The sequence below is a fragment of the Triticum urartu genome, chromosome 1A, assembly GCF_056163025.1.
Source record: "Triticum urartu cultivar PI428250 chromosome 1A, HENAU_Tu73, whole genome shotgun sequence".
NCBI lineage: Eukaryota > Viridiplantae > Streptophyta > Magnoliopsida > Poales > Poaceae > Triticum > Triticum urartu.
Genome location: NC_141873.1, coordinates 346613338 through 346629786, shown reverse-complemented (window position 1 = coordinate 346629786; position 16449 = coordinate 346613338).

Here is a 16449-nt window from a genome sequence, read left to right as displayed (position 1 = left end):
GATGCATATAATGGCGAAGAAAAGGTACATGTGTAAAAGTAACACATGTGCGGGGGGCATAGAGCCAGAAACATAGTTATATTAAGCTTATGTATAAGAAGCCCCCAGGTATAATGAGCACGCCTAGCGTGTCAAGATTGTGTAGTCAAGACACATTTTAACCTTTTAAGTCCGTGAAGAAAAATGGAAGAAAGAAAGAAAAGATAGATAACGGATATAAAAAAAATTGACGGAGGTAAGGAGACGAACACAGAGTCCAGCACTAGGCGTAGAACCTTCGGAGTCTGGCTGCGTTCCATGGGTTTGGCTCGAGTCGATTGTCCGATGCATCCCACAGACGGTATGCTCCACCAGTTAGAACTTTGTCAATAACGAAGGGACCTTCCCATTTGGGCTTGAGCTTGTTCTTTTTCTTCTCCGGTAGGCGTAGAACAAGTTCGCCAACGTTACAAGTTTTGGCCCGTACTTCTCTGCTTTGATACCGCCAAGCCTGTTGCTAATAGAATGCGGAGCGGGCTTTTGCCACGTCACGCTCCTCCTCCAGTGCGTCCAAACTGTCCTGCCGATCAAGCTCGACTTCTTTCTCTTCGTACATGCACACTCGAGGTGAGTCATGAATGATGTCGCAGGGCAGTACCGTCTCTGCGTCGTACACCATAAAGAATGGTGTGTATCCGGTAGTGCGATTCGGCGTGGTCCGCAGCCCCATAGTACGGAGTCAAGCTCCTCCACCCAGTGCGTATTTGATTCCTTCAAGGATCGCACTAATATGGGTTTAATGCCGCTCATGATAAGACCATTTGCTCGCTTGACTTGACCGTTAGTTTGCGGGTGATAGACAGAGGCATAATCGAGCTTAATGCCCATGTTGTTGCACCAAGTTTTTACACCGTCGGTTGTAAAGTTCGAGCCGTTATCGGTGATGATGCTGTGGGGGACGCCGTAATGGTGTACAACCCCGGATATGAAGTCTATCACTGGTCCGGACTCGGCCGTTTTAACTGGTTTGGCTTCTATCCATTTGGTGAATTCATCCACCATGACCAATAGGTATTTTTTTTTCTTATGGCTTCCCCCTTTAAGGGGTTCGACCATATCAAGCCCCCAGACCACAGAGGGCCAAGTAATGGGGATTGTTTAGAGAGCGGTAGGTGGCATATGGCTTTGGTTTGCAAAAAGCTGGCAACCGACGCAACGTTGAATGAGGTCCTGTGCGTCTGCTCGGGCCATCGGCTAGTAAAAACCTGTACGAAAGGCCTTGCTTACAAGGGCCCGAGCTGCGGCGTGGTGGCTGATACGTCTTCGTCGTATCTGTAATTTTTGATTGTTCCATGCCAATATTCTACAACTTTCATATACTTTTGGCAAATTTTTATACTATTTTTGGGACTAACATATTGATCCAGTGCCCAATGCCAGCTCTTGTTTGTTGCATATTTTTTGTTTTGCAAAATATCCATATCAAATGGAGTCCAAATGGGATAAAAACTGACGGAGATTTTTTTTGGAATATATATGATTTTTGGGAAGAAAAATCCACGCGAGACGGTGCTCGAGGTGGCCACGAGGCAGGGGGCGCGCCCCTGACCCTCGTGGGCCACCCGTAAGGAGGTTGGTGCCCTTCTTTCGCCGCAAGAAAGCTAATATCCGGATAGAGATCGTGTCAAAATTTCAGCCCAATCGGAGTTACGGATCTCCGGGAATATAAGAAACGGTGAAAGGGAAGAATCTGAGAACGCAGAAACAGAGAGACAGATCCAATCTCGGAGGGGCTCTCGCCCATCCCGTGCCATGGAGGCCATGGACCAGAGGGGAAACACTTCTCCCATCTAGGGAGGAGGTCAAGGAAGAAGAAGAAGAAGAAGGGGGTGGGCTCTCTCCCCCTCGCTTCCGGTGGCACCGGAGTGCCACCAAGGGCCATCATCATCACCGCGATCTACACCAACACCTCCGCCATCTTCACCAACATCTCCATCACCTTCCCCCTCTATCTACAGCGGTCCACTCTCCCGCAAACCGTTGTACCCTCTACTTGAACATGGTGCTTTATGCTTCATATTATTATCCAATGATGTGTTGCCATCCTATGATGTCTGAGTAGATTTTCGTTGTCCTATCGGTGGTTGATGAATTACTATGATTGATTTAATTTGCTTGTGGTTATGTTGCTGTCCTTTGGTGCCCATCATATGATTGCGCGCGTGGATCACACCCTAGGGTTAGTTGTATGTTGATAGGACTATGTATTGGAGGGCAAGAGTGACAGAAGCTTCAACCTAGCATAGAAATTGATGCATACGGGATTGAAGGGGGACCAATATATTTTAATGCTATGGTTGGGTTTTACCTTAATGAACATTAGTAGTTGCGTATGCTTGCTAATAGTTCCAATCATAAGTGCATAGAATTCCAAGTCAGGGATGACTTGCTAGCAGTGGCCTCTCCCACATAATACTTGCTATCGGTCTAGTAAAGTAGTCAATTACTTAAGGGGCAATTTCGCAACTCCTACCACAACTTTTCCACACTCGCTATATTTACTTTATTGTTTCTTTATCTAAACAGCCCCTACTTTTTATTTACATACTCTTTATTATCTTGCAAACCTATCCAACAACACCTACAAAGTACTTCTAGTTTCATACTTGTTCTAGGTAAAGCGAATGTCAAGCGTTTGTATCGGTGGTCGATAGAACTTCAGGGAATATTTGTTCTGCCTTTAGCTCCTCGTTGGGTTCGACACTCTTACTTATCGAAAACTATTGCGATCCCCTATACTTGTGGGTTATCAAGACCTTTTTCTGGCGCCGTTGCCGGGGAGCAATAGCGTGGGGTGAATATTCTCGTGTGTGCTTGTTTGCTTTATCACTAAGTAATTTTTATTTGCTGTTCTTAGTTGTTCTTTATCTTTAGTTATGGATATGGAACACGAAATACCAAAAAATTAGGTGTACTTTCTGCTCATGGAGATGGGGAACCTCCTAAAACCCTCGATGCTGGTTATGTGAAAAATATTATGTACTACTTTAATAATCCTGAGAAAACCCCATTCAATTATGTATTGGGAGTAACGTTGGATCAACGTGAATACTTTAGGTATTACCGCTTGACATAAAAAGGGAAACTATTATGGGATCAAATTCATATATTGAATTGGTATGCTAGGCAACTATGCTTGAGATATGATTATACTTGTTCCTCTAAGGTGAAGGCTCCACACCTTCCCTTTTTATGCAAATTTAATGATAATAAAACCTTAGCTTCTTATGCTAATGGTATATATGATTACTATGATCTGGAACAAATAGAAGAATTTGTTGCTTTTATGGGTGCTTATGAAATTGAATCTAGAGTTTGAAGATTTTGATGATGCTGTTTATAGACCTGAAAATTTAGCTATCCTAAAATATTGTTATGAGAATTATGAATACAATTACGATATTAATGCACTTATTGAGAAAGTCTCCGCTGTCCAAGAAGAGATTAATATTTTGCAGGAGTCTATGGAAGAAGAAATTGATGAAACTGTGAGCTCATTGGATGAAAACGATGAGGAGGAGAGCGAAGAACAAAAGGAGGAAGAGCGGATTGATCACCTGTACCCACCTTCTAATGAGAGTAACTCTTCAACTCATACATCGTTTAATTCCCCTTCGTGCCTACCGAAGGATGATTGCTATGATGACTGTTATGATCCCTTTAATTCTTTTGAAATATCCCTTTTTGATGATGCTTGCTATGCTTGTGGCCAAGATGCCAATATGAATTATGCTTATGGAGATGAACTTCCTATAGTTCCTTATGTTAAACATGAAATTGTTGCTATTGCACACACACATGATAGTCCTATTATCTTTTTGAATTCTCCGAACTACACTATATCGGAGAAGTTTGTGCTTATTAAGGATTATATTGATGGGTTGCCTTTTACCGTTGCACATGATGATTTTGATGAATATAATATGCATGTGCTTGCTGCTCCTACTTGCAATTATTATGAGAGGAACTATATCTCCACCTCTCTATGTTTCCAATATGACAAAATTGCAAGAAACTGTTTATACTATGCATTGGCCTTTACTATGTGTGCATGAATTGTTCTTTTATGACATGCCGATGCATAGGAAGAGAGTTAGACTTCGTTGTTACTTGATATATGTTGCTTTGTGCTCACTACTAAATGCCAAATCATTGTTAATTAAAATTGGCTTTGATATACCTTGGGATCCGGGTGGATTCACTACTTGAGCACTATATGCCTAGCTTAATGGCGTTAAAGAAAGCGCTGCCAGGAAACAACCCAGAAGTTTTAGAGAGTCATTTATTTCTGTTGTGTGCTTTTATAAAGTTTAAATATAAAAATAATGTGCCAAGGTTTGCCTTTAGGATGTTTAAATTTGCTTGATGGTTTGTACAGTGCAGGACAGAAACTTTGGCTGTAGTGCGCGATTTTACATTTTTAGCTGGAACGTCAAATGGTTATGATTATTTTTGCAATGTATTTCTATACAAATTGTTTATGTTTCCTATTTTTTCAGAATTGCTAAAGTATCAGAAGTATGGTGAATGTTCATATTATTACAGACTGTTCTGGTTTAGACAGATTCTGTTTTTGATGCATAGTTTGCTTGTTTTGATGAAACTAACGATTTATACCAGTGGATTAAGCCATGAAAAAGTTATACTACAGTAGACACAATGCAAAAACAAAATATGAATTGGTTTGCAACAGTACTTAGGGTAGTGATTTGCTTTATTATACTAACGGATCTTACCGAGTTTTCTGTTGAAGTTTTGTGTGGATGAAGTGTTCGATGATCGAGAAGGTCTTGATGTGAGAAGAAGGAAGAGAGGCAAGAGCTCAAGCTTGGGGATGCCCGAGGCACCCCAACTAAATATTCAAGGAGACTCAAGTGTATAAGCTTGGGGATGCCCCGGAAGGCATCCCCTCTTTCTTCAACAAGTATCGGTATGTTTTCGGATTCGTTTCGTTCATGGGGTATGTGCAATCTTGGAGCGTCTTTTGCATTTAGTTTTCATTTTTCTTTTATGCACCATGCTGGTATGAAAAATTCCTTGGTTGATTTATAGAATGCTCTTGCACTTCACTTATATCTTTTGAGTATGTCTTTATAGAATGCTTCATGTGCTTCACTTATATCATTTGAAGTTTGGATAGCCTGTTTCTCTTTACATAGAAAACTGCCATTTTAGAATGCTCTTTTGCTTCACTTATACTTGTTAGAGCACATGCATATCTTTTGTAGAAAGAATTAAACTCTCTTGCTTCACTTATATCTATTTAGAGAGATGACAGGAATTGGTCATTCACATGGTTAGTCATAAAATCCTACATAAAACTTGTAGATCACTGAATATGATGTGTTTGATTCCTTGCAATAGTTTTGCAATATAAAGATGGTGATATTAGAGTTATGCTAGTGGGTGGTTGTGAATTGTAGAAATACTTGTGTTGAGGTTTGTGATTCTCGTAGCATGCACGTATGGTGAACCGTTATGTAACGAAGTTGGAGCATGAGGAATTTATTGATTGTCTTCCTTATGAGTGGCGGTCGGGGACGAGCGATGGTCTTTTCCTACCAATCTATCCCCCTAGGGGCATGCGTAGTAGTACTTTGCTTCGAGGGCTAATAAACTTTTGCAATAAGTATGTGAGTTCTTTATGACTAATGTTGAGTCCATGGATTATACGCACTCTCACCCTTCCATCATTGCTAGCCTCTCTAGTACCGCGCAACTTTCGCCGGTACCATAAACCCACCATATACCTTCCTCAAAACAGCCACCATACCTACCTATTATGGCATTTCCATAGCCATTCCGAGTATATTGCCATGCAACTTTCATCATCATCATATACATGACTTGAGCATTCATTGTCATATTGCTTTGCATGATCGTAAGATAGCTAGCATGATGTTTTTCATGGCTTGTCCATTTTTTGATGTCATTGCTACGCTAGATCATTGCACATCCCGGTACACCACCGGAGGCATTCATATAGAGTCATATCCTTGTTCTAGATATCGAGTTGTAATATTGAGTTGTAAGTAAATAAAAGTGTGATGATCATCATTACTAGAACATTGTCCCATGTGAGGTTATCAAAATAAAAGTGGCCAAAGAATCCCCACAAAAAAACAGAGAGAGGCCAAAGAAGCCTACAAAAAAAAGAAAAAAAAAGAAAAAACAAAAAAGAGAGAAGGGGCAATGTTACTATCCTTTTACCACACTTGTGCTTCAAAGTAGCACCATGTTCTTCATATAGAGAGTCTCTTGAGTTATCACGTTCATATACTAGTGGGAATTTTCATTATAGAACTTGGCTTGTATATTCCAACAATGGGCTTCCTCAAATGCCCTAGGTCTTCATGAGCAAGCAAGTTGGATGCACACCCACTTAGTTTCAGTTTGAGCTTTCATATACTTATAGCTCTAGTGCATCCGTTGCATGGCAATCCCTACTCACTCACATTGATATCTATTGATGGGCATCTCCATAGCCCGTTGATACGCCTAGTTGATGTGAGACTATCTTCTCCTTTTTGTCTTCTCCACAACCACCATTCTATTCCACCTATAGTGCTATGTCCATGGCTCACGCTCATGTATTGCGTGAAGGTTGAAAATGTTGAAGCACGTTAAAAAGTATGAAACAATTGCTTGGCTTGTCATCGGGGTTGTGCATGATGTGAGTATTTTATGTGGTGAAGATGGAGCATTGCCAGACTATATGATTTTGTAGGGATAACTTTCTTTGGCCATGTTATTTTGAAAAGACATGATTGCTTTATTAGTAGGCTTGAAGTATTATTGTTTTTATGTCAAATGATAGACTATTGCTTTGAATCACTCGTATCTTAATATTCATGCCATGATTATATTACATGATCAAGATTATGCTAGGTAGCATTCCACATCAAAAAATATCTTTTTTTATCATTTACCTACTCGAGGACGAGCAGGAATTAAGCTTGGGGATGGTGATACGTCTCCGTCGTACCTATAATTTTTTATTGTTCCATGCCAATATTCTACAACTTTCACATACTTTTGGCAACTTTTTATACTATTTTTGGGACTAACATATTGATCCAGTGCCCAGTGCCAGTTCCTGTTTGTTACATGTTTTTTGTTTGGCAGAATATCCATATCAAACGGAGTCCAAACGGGATAAAAAATGACGGAGATTTTTTTGGAATATATATGATTTTTGGGAAGAAAAATCCACGCGAGACGGTGCCCGAGGTGGCCACGAGGCAGGGGGCGCGCCCCTGACCCTCATGGGCCACTCGTAAGGCGGTTGGTGCCCTTCTTTCGCTGCAAGAAAGCTAATATCTGGATAGAGATCAAAATTTCAGCCCAATCGGAGTTACGGATCTCCGGGAATATAAGAAACGGTGAAAGGGTAGAATCCGAGAACGCAGAAACGGAGAGGGACAGAGAGAAAGATCCAATCTCAGAGGGGCTCTCGCCCCTCCCGTGCCATGGAGGCCATGGACCAGAGGGGAAACCCTTCTCCCATGTAGGGAGGAGGTCAAGGAAGAAGAAGAAGAAGGGGGGCCCTCTCCCCCTCGCTTCCGGTGGCACCGGAGTGCCACCGGGGGTCATCATCATCACCGCGATCTACACCAACACCTCCGCCATCTTCACCAACATCTCCATCACCTTCCCCCCTCTATCTATAGTGGTCCACTCTCCCGCAACCCTCTGTACCCTCTACTTGAACATGGTGCTTTATGCTTCATATTATTATCCAATGATGTGTTGCCATCCTATGATGTCTGAGTAGATTTTCGTTGTCCTATCGGTGGTTGATGAATTGCTATGTTTGATTTAATTTGCTTGTGGTTATGTTGCGGTCCTTTGGTGCCCATCATATGATTGCGCGCGTGGATCACACCCTAGGGTTAGTTGTATGTTGATAGGACTATGTATTGGAGGGCAAGAGTGATAGAAGCTTCAACCTAGCATAGAAATTGATGCATACGGGATTGAAGGGGGACCAATATATTTTAATGCTATGGTTGGGTTTTACCTTAATGAACATTAGTAGTTGCGGATGCTTGCTAATAGTTCCAATCATAAGTGCATAGAATTCCAAGTCAGGGATGACATGCTAGCAGTGGCCTCTCCCACATAATACTTGATATCGGTCTAGTAAAGTAGTCAATTGCTTAAGGGGCAATTCCGCAACTCCTACCACCACTTTTCCACACTCGCTATATTTACTTTATTGTTTCTTTATCTAAACAGCCCCTACTTTTTATTTACGTACTCTTTATTATCTTGCAAACCTATCCAACAACACCTACAAAGTACTTCTAGTTTCATACTTGTTCTAGGTAAAGCGAACATCAAGCGTGCGTAGAGTTGTATCGGTGGTCGATAGAACTTGAGGGAATATTTGTTCTGCCTTTGGCTCCTCATTGGGTTCGACACTCTTACTTATCGAAAACTGTTGCGATCCCCTATAGTTGTGGGTTATCAGTGGCCGCCAAGTCCAGCTTGAATTTCTGCCAAAAGTTGCCATCCTTCCTCTTCAGAGATGCGCCTTTGAAGTACTCCGGTAGCTCTTTTCTTATACATCTCTCCCTCGTGGACCTTGTAGGCCTTAGACCGCCGCACAATGCAACGTGCCTCATTTGGGTCATCAGGGAGTTCTTGCCTAGTTAGGTAAGCCAAGAAGGGTTTTGTCCACGGGGCGATGACAGCCATAATCACGTGGTCCGAAGGTGTTATTTCGATGGTAGAGCCTCCGATTATGTCAGAGTGTTCAGGGTCTGGTGTTGTGGCCAGATCCAGACTGTTTTTGCCGGTCTCCCCTTCCCACACCATGGATGGCTTAAATAGCCTTTCCAAGAAGATATTAGGTGGGACAGGGTCGCGCTTAGCGCCGATGCAGGCGAGGATATCCGCCGCTTGATTGTTTTCTCGGACCACATGGTGGAATTCGAGGCCCTCGAACCGAGCTAACATTTTGAGGATGGTGTTGCGGTAAGCCGCCATTTTTGGGTCCTTGGCGTCAAAGTCCCCATTTATTTGAGATATTGCGAGGTTCGAATCCCCCCGCACCTCTAGGCGTTGAATGCCCATGGAGACTGCCATCCGGAGACCATGCAACAGGGCCTCATATTCTGCTGCATTGTTGGAGTCTGTGTATAATACTTGGAGTATGTATTGGACTGTATCTCTGGTGGAGGATGTCAGGACGATGCATGCCCCCAGACCAGCCAGCATCTTAGAGCCGTCAAAGTGCATGATCCAATTGGAGTACGCACCATACTCTTTAGGGAGTTCGGCTTCCGTCCATTCGGTGATGAAATCAGCCAGTACTTCCAACTTAATGGATCTCCATGGTTTATATGTTATGTCGAACGGGAGGAGCTCAATAGCCCATTTAGAAATCCGACCCATGGCATCACGGTTATTTATTATGTCGTTGAGTGGTACTTCGGAGGCCACCGTAATTGAACACTCTTGAAAGTAGTGTCGTAGTTTCCGAGATGCCATGAAGACCGCGTATGCTATCTTTTGATAATGTGGGTACCATGATTCGCATGGAGTGAGGACGGTGGATATGTAGTATACCTGCTTTTGAAGCGGGAACTTATGTTCGTCCGTCTCTCGTTAGACGATGAGCACTGCGCTTACAACTTGGTGTGTTGCCACTATATATAACAGCATTGGTTCGCCGACATTTGGCGCGGCCAAGATTGGGTTGGTGGCCAATACGGATTTTATTTCTTCCAATCCGGCCGTGGCCGCATCTGTCCAGTCGAAGTGTTCGGTGCGTCGAAGAAGGCGATAAAGAGGTAGTGCCTTTTCTCCTAATCGGGAGATAAAGCGGCTTAAGGCAGCCATGCATCCAGTTAACTTCTGGATTTGCTTGAGGTCTGTTGGGATAGCCAACTGTGACAAAGCTCGGATTTTAGCCGGATTTGCTTCAATTTCTCTATTGGAGACGATGAAGCCCAAGAGCTTTTTGGCAGGCACGCCGAAAACGCATTTTTCCGGATTGAGCTTGATGTCATATGTTCAGAGATTGTCTAACATGAGCCTCAAGTCTTCCATTAAGGATTCGGCGTGTCTTGTTTTAATGACCACATCGTCTATGTATGCCTCCACTATTTTGCCGATTTGTGTTTCCAGGCACGTCTAAATCATGCGTTGATAGGTTGCACCGGCGTTTTTGAGCCCGAAAGGCATGGTGTTAAAACGGAAGGGGCCGTATGGAGTGATGAATGCCGTTGCGGCTTGATCGGGCTCTGCCATCTTAATTTGATGGTATCCGGAGTATGCGTCGAGGAAGCACAATGAGTCGTGTCCTGCGGTAGCGTCGATAATTTGATCGATGCGGGGGAGGGGAAGGGATCCTTGGGGCAAGCCTTGTTAAGGTCCTTGAAATCGACACATAGGCGCCTGGATTTGTCCTTCTTTGGTACCATCACCAGGTTTGCTAGCCAGTCCAGATGTTTTATTTCTCTAATGAATCTGGCCTCGAGTAACTTGGCTAGCTCTTCTCCCATCGCTTGTCGCTTAGGCTCAAAGAAACGCCGAAGAGTCTGCTTGACTGGCTTGAACCCCTTTAGAATGTTAAGGCTATGCTCGGCCAGCCTGCGTGGGATTCCTGGCATGTCTGAAGGATGCCAGGCGAAGATGTCCCAGTTCTCGCGCAAGAACTCCCGCAGTGCGGCGTCTGTTGTGGGGATCGGTTGTGCCCCGATGGATGCTGTTTTTGTAGGGTCTGTTAGGTGGACCTGGAATTTGACTATTTCGTCCGCTGGTTTAAAAGAGCTGGACTTGGGTCTTTTGTCGAGTATCACATCATCCCTGTCCACTGTGGAGCGCAGCGCAATTAGTTCTTCGGCCGCAAGGGCTTCGGATAACGCCTCGAGGGCTAGTGCGGCGGTTTTATTTTCGACGCGGAGTGCTATGTCCAGATCACTAGCCAGAGTGATGATTCCATTGGGCCCGGGCATTTTGAGCTTCATGTACCCGTAATGGGGTATAGCTTGGAAGATCGTGAACGCATCCCGCCTTAAAAGGGCGTGGTGTCCGCAACTGAACGGGGCCACTTGGTATGTGATATCTTTGGACCTATAATTCTCCGGCATGCCGAATACCACATCTAGTGTGATTTTTCTCACACATCGTGCCTCCCGACTAGGGATGATTCCTCTGAAGGTCGTGCTGCTTTGCTCAATGCGGCTCTTGTCTATTTCCATTTTGCTAAGAGTATCCTCGTAGATGAGGTTTAATCCGCTGCCACCGTCCATGAGCACTTTAGTAAGCCGGAAGCCGTCCACAATTGGACTGAGGACCAAAGCGGCTGGTGCTCGGGCTGTTCGGAATTGAGGTTCGTCACTAGCATTTAAGGTTATGGCCGTGTCGTTCCATGGATTTATTGCTGCAACGTGGCAGACTTCGGCAAGGCTGCGGAGTGTTCGCTTGCGCCTATTATTTGATGCGAAGGTCTCTAAGACTGTCAATACTATATTGTTATTTTCCACGGGATGGTGCTCTGTTGTATTGTTGATGAGGATATCCTCGCCGCTCTTGGCCACATGCCGGAGTATCCAACATGCTCTAAGGCTGTGTGTTGGCATGGTATCCACTGTACTGTGAATTTTGCATGGCCCATTGAGCCATCCCTCCAATATAGTTCTACGCCCTGTAGTGGGCTTTTCTTTCTTTGTAATTGGATCGGGTGACTTACGAGAGTACACCCTTTTAGTTCGGACGGGGGGGGGGGGGGGGGGTTAGTGAGAGCCGGAGGGTCCCAGAATTTTGTTTGGTTTTCCAGGCGCTTTCCATCGCACAGTACTTCCGTACTATGGCCACCAAGTCAGCAAAGTGTGCTATGTCACGGTGACTTATGGCGTTGAGGATTCCCTTGTCCGTGCAATTTTTGCAAAATAATGAAATTGCGTCTTCCTCGCGATAGTCCTTGACCTTGCTCATTACAAGGAGGAATCTGGCCCAATAGTGATGTACTGTCTCTTGGGGATCTTGTCTAATGGGGGAAAGATCACTTGAGTCTGGGTGGGCGGGCAGATTTAGGTCCGAACCCTGACCCGATCTGAGACCCAGGGGCGGAGGAGTTTCCGAGCTTGGCAGTTCGGACTCCGGGATGTTGCCCAATAGTTTTGGCCCGCTGTCTGATTCTAGGTTCGAAGCTTGGGCCATGTCCTCCCGTGGACGGGTATCCGGCTCGGAGAGCTCGAGAATCCGGACATAGTTTGTCCTGAAAATAGAGGAAGAATTGCTACATTGCTCCTCCACCACCGCTATCTGATGGGTGACCGGCGGAGAGTTAATCTCCCTTTGGTCGGGTTTAAGCCCGATCCGATCATAGTCCATTGCGACTACTAGGGCGGCGATGCGATCCAAGAGCTCGTTCAAGGAAGAGAGCTCTATTGGATCCATCTACTCGGCGAATCCCGAGCTGACGTGGAGGCTGTTTTTGATGACCCGAGAAGTCATGGTCGGTGCGACGGCCGAACGGGCGGTCATGACGAAGCCACCCAGTCGGAGAGTTTGGCCTACAGCCAGGGCTCCCCCCGAGGTAATGTTGTCCTTGACAACAAGACGAGCCATCAAGCCTTATCGTGGCGACACAGTGGAAGTCTCAATGAAAGCACCAATGTCGGTGTCAAAACCGGCGGATCTCGGGTAGGGAGTCCCGAACTGTGCGTCTAAGGCGGATGGTAACAGGAGGCGGGGGACACAATGTTTACCCATGTTCGGGCCCTCCTGATGGAGGTAATACCCTACTTCCTGCTTGATTGATATTGATGATATGGTTATTACAAAAGTTGATCTACCACGAGATCGTAGAGGCTAAACCCTAGAAGCTAGCCTATGATTATGATTGTTGTCATCCTACGGACAAAACCCTCTGGTTTATATAGAAAACAGAGGGGTCTAGGGTTACACAGAGTCGGTTACAAGGGAGGAGATCTACATATCCGAATTGCCAAGTTTGCCTTCCACGCAAAGGAGAGTCCCACCCAGACACGGGACGAAGTCTTCAATCTTGTATCTTCATAGTCCAACAGTCCGGCCAAAGGATATAGTATGGCTGTCCGGGGAACCCCTAATCTAGGACTCCGTCAGTGTGTACAGCAAGGTTGATTGTGGTAAACTAAAAAGCAAAGACTCAAATCATACAAGACGCTCCAAGCAAAACACATATCATGTGGTGAATAAAAATATAGCTCCAAGTAAAGTTACCGATAGACGAAAGACGGGATGCCTTCCGGGGCATCCCCAAGCTTTTGCTTTTTGGTGCACTTAGATTACCTTGGGGTGCCATGGGCATCCCCAAGCTTAGGCTTTTGCCACTCCTTGTTCCATAATCCATCAAATCTTTACCCAAAACTTGAAAACTTCACTACACAAAACTCAAAATAGAAAATCTCGTGAGCTCCGTTAGCGAAAGAAAAAAAAACACCACTTCAAGGTACTGTAATGAACTCATTATTTATTTGTATTTGTGTTAAACCTACTGTATTCCAACTTCTCTATGGTTTATAAACTCTATTACTAGCCATAGATTCATCAAAATAAGCAAACAACACACGAAAAACAGAATCTGTCAAAAACAGAACAGTCTGTAGTAATCTGTGGGTTTCGCCCACTTCTGGAACCCCAAAAATTATAAAATAAATTTATAGATGTGAGTAATTTATATATTAATCATCTTCAAAAAGAATTAACTAAATAGCACTTTAAAAATAAAAATGGCAGCAATTCTCGTGAGCGCTAAAGTTTCTGTTTTTTTACAGCAAGATCAAAAAGACTTTCCCCAAGTCTTCCCAACGGTTCTACTTGGCACAAACACTAATTAAACACAAAAAACACAACAAAAAAGAGGCTAGATAAATTATTTAATACTAAACAGGAGCAAAAAGCAAGGAATAAAAATAAAATTGGGTTGCCTCCCAACAAGCGCTATCGTTTAACGCCCCTAGCTAGGCATAAAAGCGACGATAGATCTAGGTATTCCCATCTTTGTAGGCAATCCATAAGTGGCTCTGATAATAGATTCATAAGGTAATTTTATTTTCTTTCTAGGTAAGTTTTCCATGCCTTTCCTTAACGGAAATTGGAATCTAATATTCCATTCCTTCATATCAATAATTGCACCAATCGTTCTAAGGAAAGGTCTACCAAGAATAATAGGACATGAAGGATTGCAATCTATATCAAGAACAATGAAATCTACGGGCACATAGTTCCTATTTGCAACAATGAGAACATCATTAATTCTTACCATAGGTTTCTTAATAGTGGAATCCGCAAGGTGCAAGTTTAAAGAATAATCATCAAAATCACGGAAACCTAGCAAATCACACAAAGTTTTTGGAATCGTGGAAACACTAGCACCCAAATCGCACAAAGCATAGCACTCATGATCTTTAATTTTAATTTTTATTGTAGGTTCCCACTCATCATAAAGTTTTCTAGGGATAGAAACTTTCAACTCAAGTTTTTCTTCATAAGATTGCATCAAAGAATCAACGATATGTTTAGTAAAAGATTTATTTTGATTATAAGCATGAGGAGAATTTAGCATGGATTGCAACAAGGAAATACAATCTATCAAAGAGCAATTATCATAATTAAATTTCTTGAAATCCAAAATAGTGGGTTCATTGATATCTAAATTTTTGACCTCTTCAATCCCACTTTTACCAATTTTTGCATCAAGATCTAAAAACTCCGAATTTTTGGAACGCCTTCTAGGTAAAGGTGGCTAATCTTCAGTCCCATCATTATCAAGATTCATATTGCAAAACAAAGTTTTAATAGGAGACACATCAATAACTTTTATATCTTCATCTTTATTTTCATAGAAACTAGAAGAACACGCTTTCACAAAGCAATCTTTCTTAGCACGCATCCTAGCGGTTCTTTCTTTGCACTCATCAATGGAAATTCTCATGGCTTTGAGAGACTCATTGGTATCATTATTAGGTGGAATAGATCTAAGTTTCAAAGAATCAGCATCAAGAGAAATTCTATCAACGTTCCTAGCCACTTCATCAACCTTAAGCATTTTTTCTTCAAGCAAAGCATTGAAATTCTTTTGCGAATTCATAAACTCCTTAACACTAGTCTCAAATTAAGAGGGCATCTTATTAAAATTTCCATAAGAATTGTTGTAGGAATTACCATAATTATTAGAGGAATTACTAGGGAACGGCCTAGGATTAAAGTTTCCTCTATACGCGTTGTTACCAAAATTATTCCTACCAACAAAATTCACATCCACAGATTCATTATTATTGTCAATAAGGGTAGACAAAGGCACATTATTAGGATCAGAGGAAACACTCTTATTAGCAAACAATTTCATAAAAGTGCACTTTTTTACTAGTAGATATTTCGGTGTGCCATTGAGAATAATTAACCATAATGTTGTATAGGAGTTTAGTAGCTTCTCCTAAAGTGATTTCCATAAAAGTGCCTCCCGCGGCCGAATCTAAAAGATTTCTAGAAGCAAAATTCAATCCGGCATAAATTTTTTGTATAATCATCCAAAGATTCAAACCATGTGTAGGGCAATTATGTATCATTAATTGGATCCTCTCCCAAGATTGTCCAACATGTTCATGATCAAGTTGCTTAAAATTCATAATATCATTTCTAAGAGAGATGATCTTAGCGGGAGGAAACTACTTAGAGATAAAAGCATCTTTGCACGTATTCCATCAATCAATACTATTTTTAGGCAAAGACGAAAACCAAGCTTTAGCATGATCTCTAAGCGAAAACGGAAATAGCTTAAGTTTAACAATATCATTATCCACATCTTTCTTTTTTTTGCATATCACATAAATCAACAAAGTTGTTTAGATGGGTAGCGGCATCTTCACTAGGAAGGCCAGAAAATGGATCTTTCATGACAAGATTCAACAAAGCAGTATTAATCTCACAAGATTCAACATCGGTAAGAGGAGTAATCGGAGTGCTAATAAAATCATTATTGTTGGTATTGGCAAAGTCACACAATTTAGTATTATCTTGAGCCATCGTGACAAGCAAGCAATCTAACACACGAGCAAACGAGAAGCAAGCGTAAAAGAGGCGAACGGGAAAAGAGAGGGCGAATAAAACGGCAAGGGTGAAGTGGGGGAGAGTAAAATGAGAGGCAAATGGCAAATAATGTAATGCGCAGGATAAGAGTTTGTGATGGGTACTTGGTATGTCTTGACTTGTGCGTAGACTCCCCGGCAACGGCGCCGGAAATGGCTCATTGCTGGGAGTCAAATCTTGACTTGAATTGGCACGAATCTCCCCGGCAACATCGCCAGAAATACTTCTTGCTACCTCTTGAGCACTGCGTTGGTTTTCCCTTGAAGAGGAAAGGGTGATGCAGTAAAGTAGCGTAAGTATTTCCCTCAGTTTTTGAGAACCAAG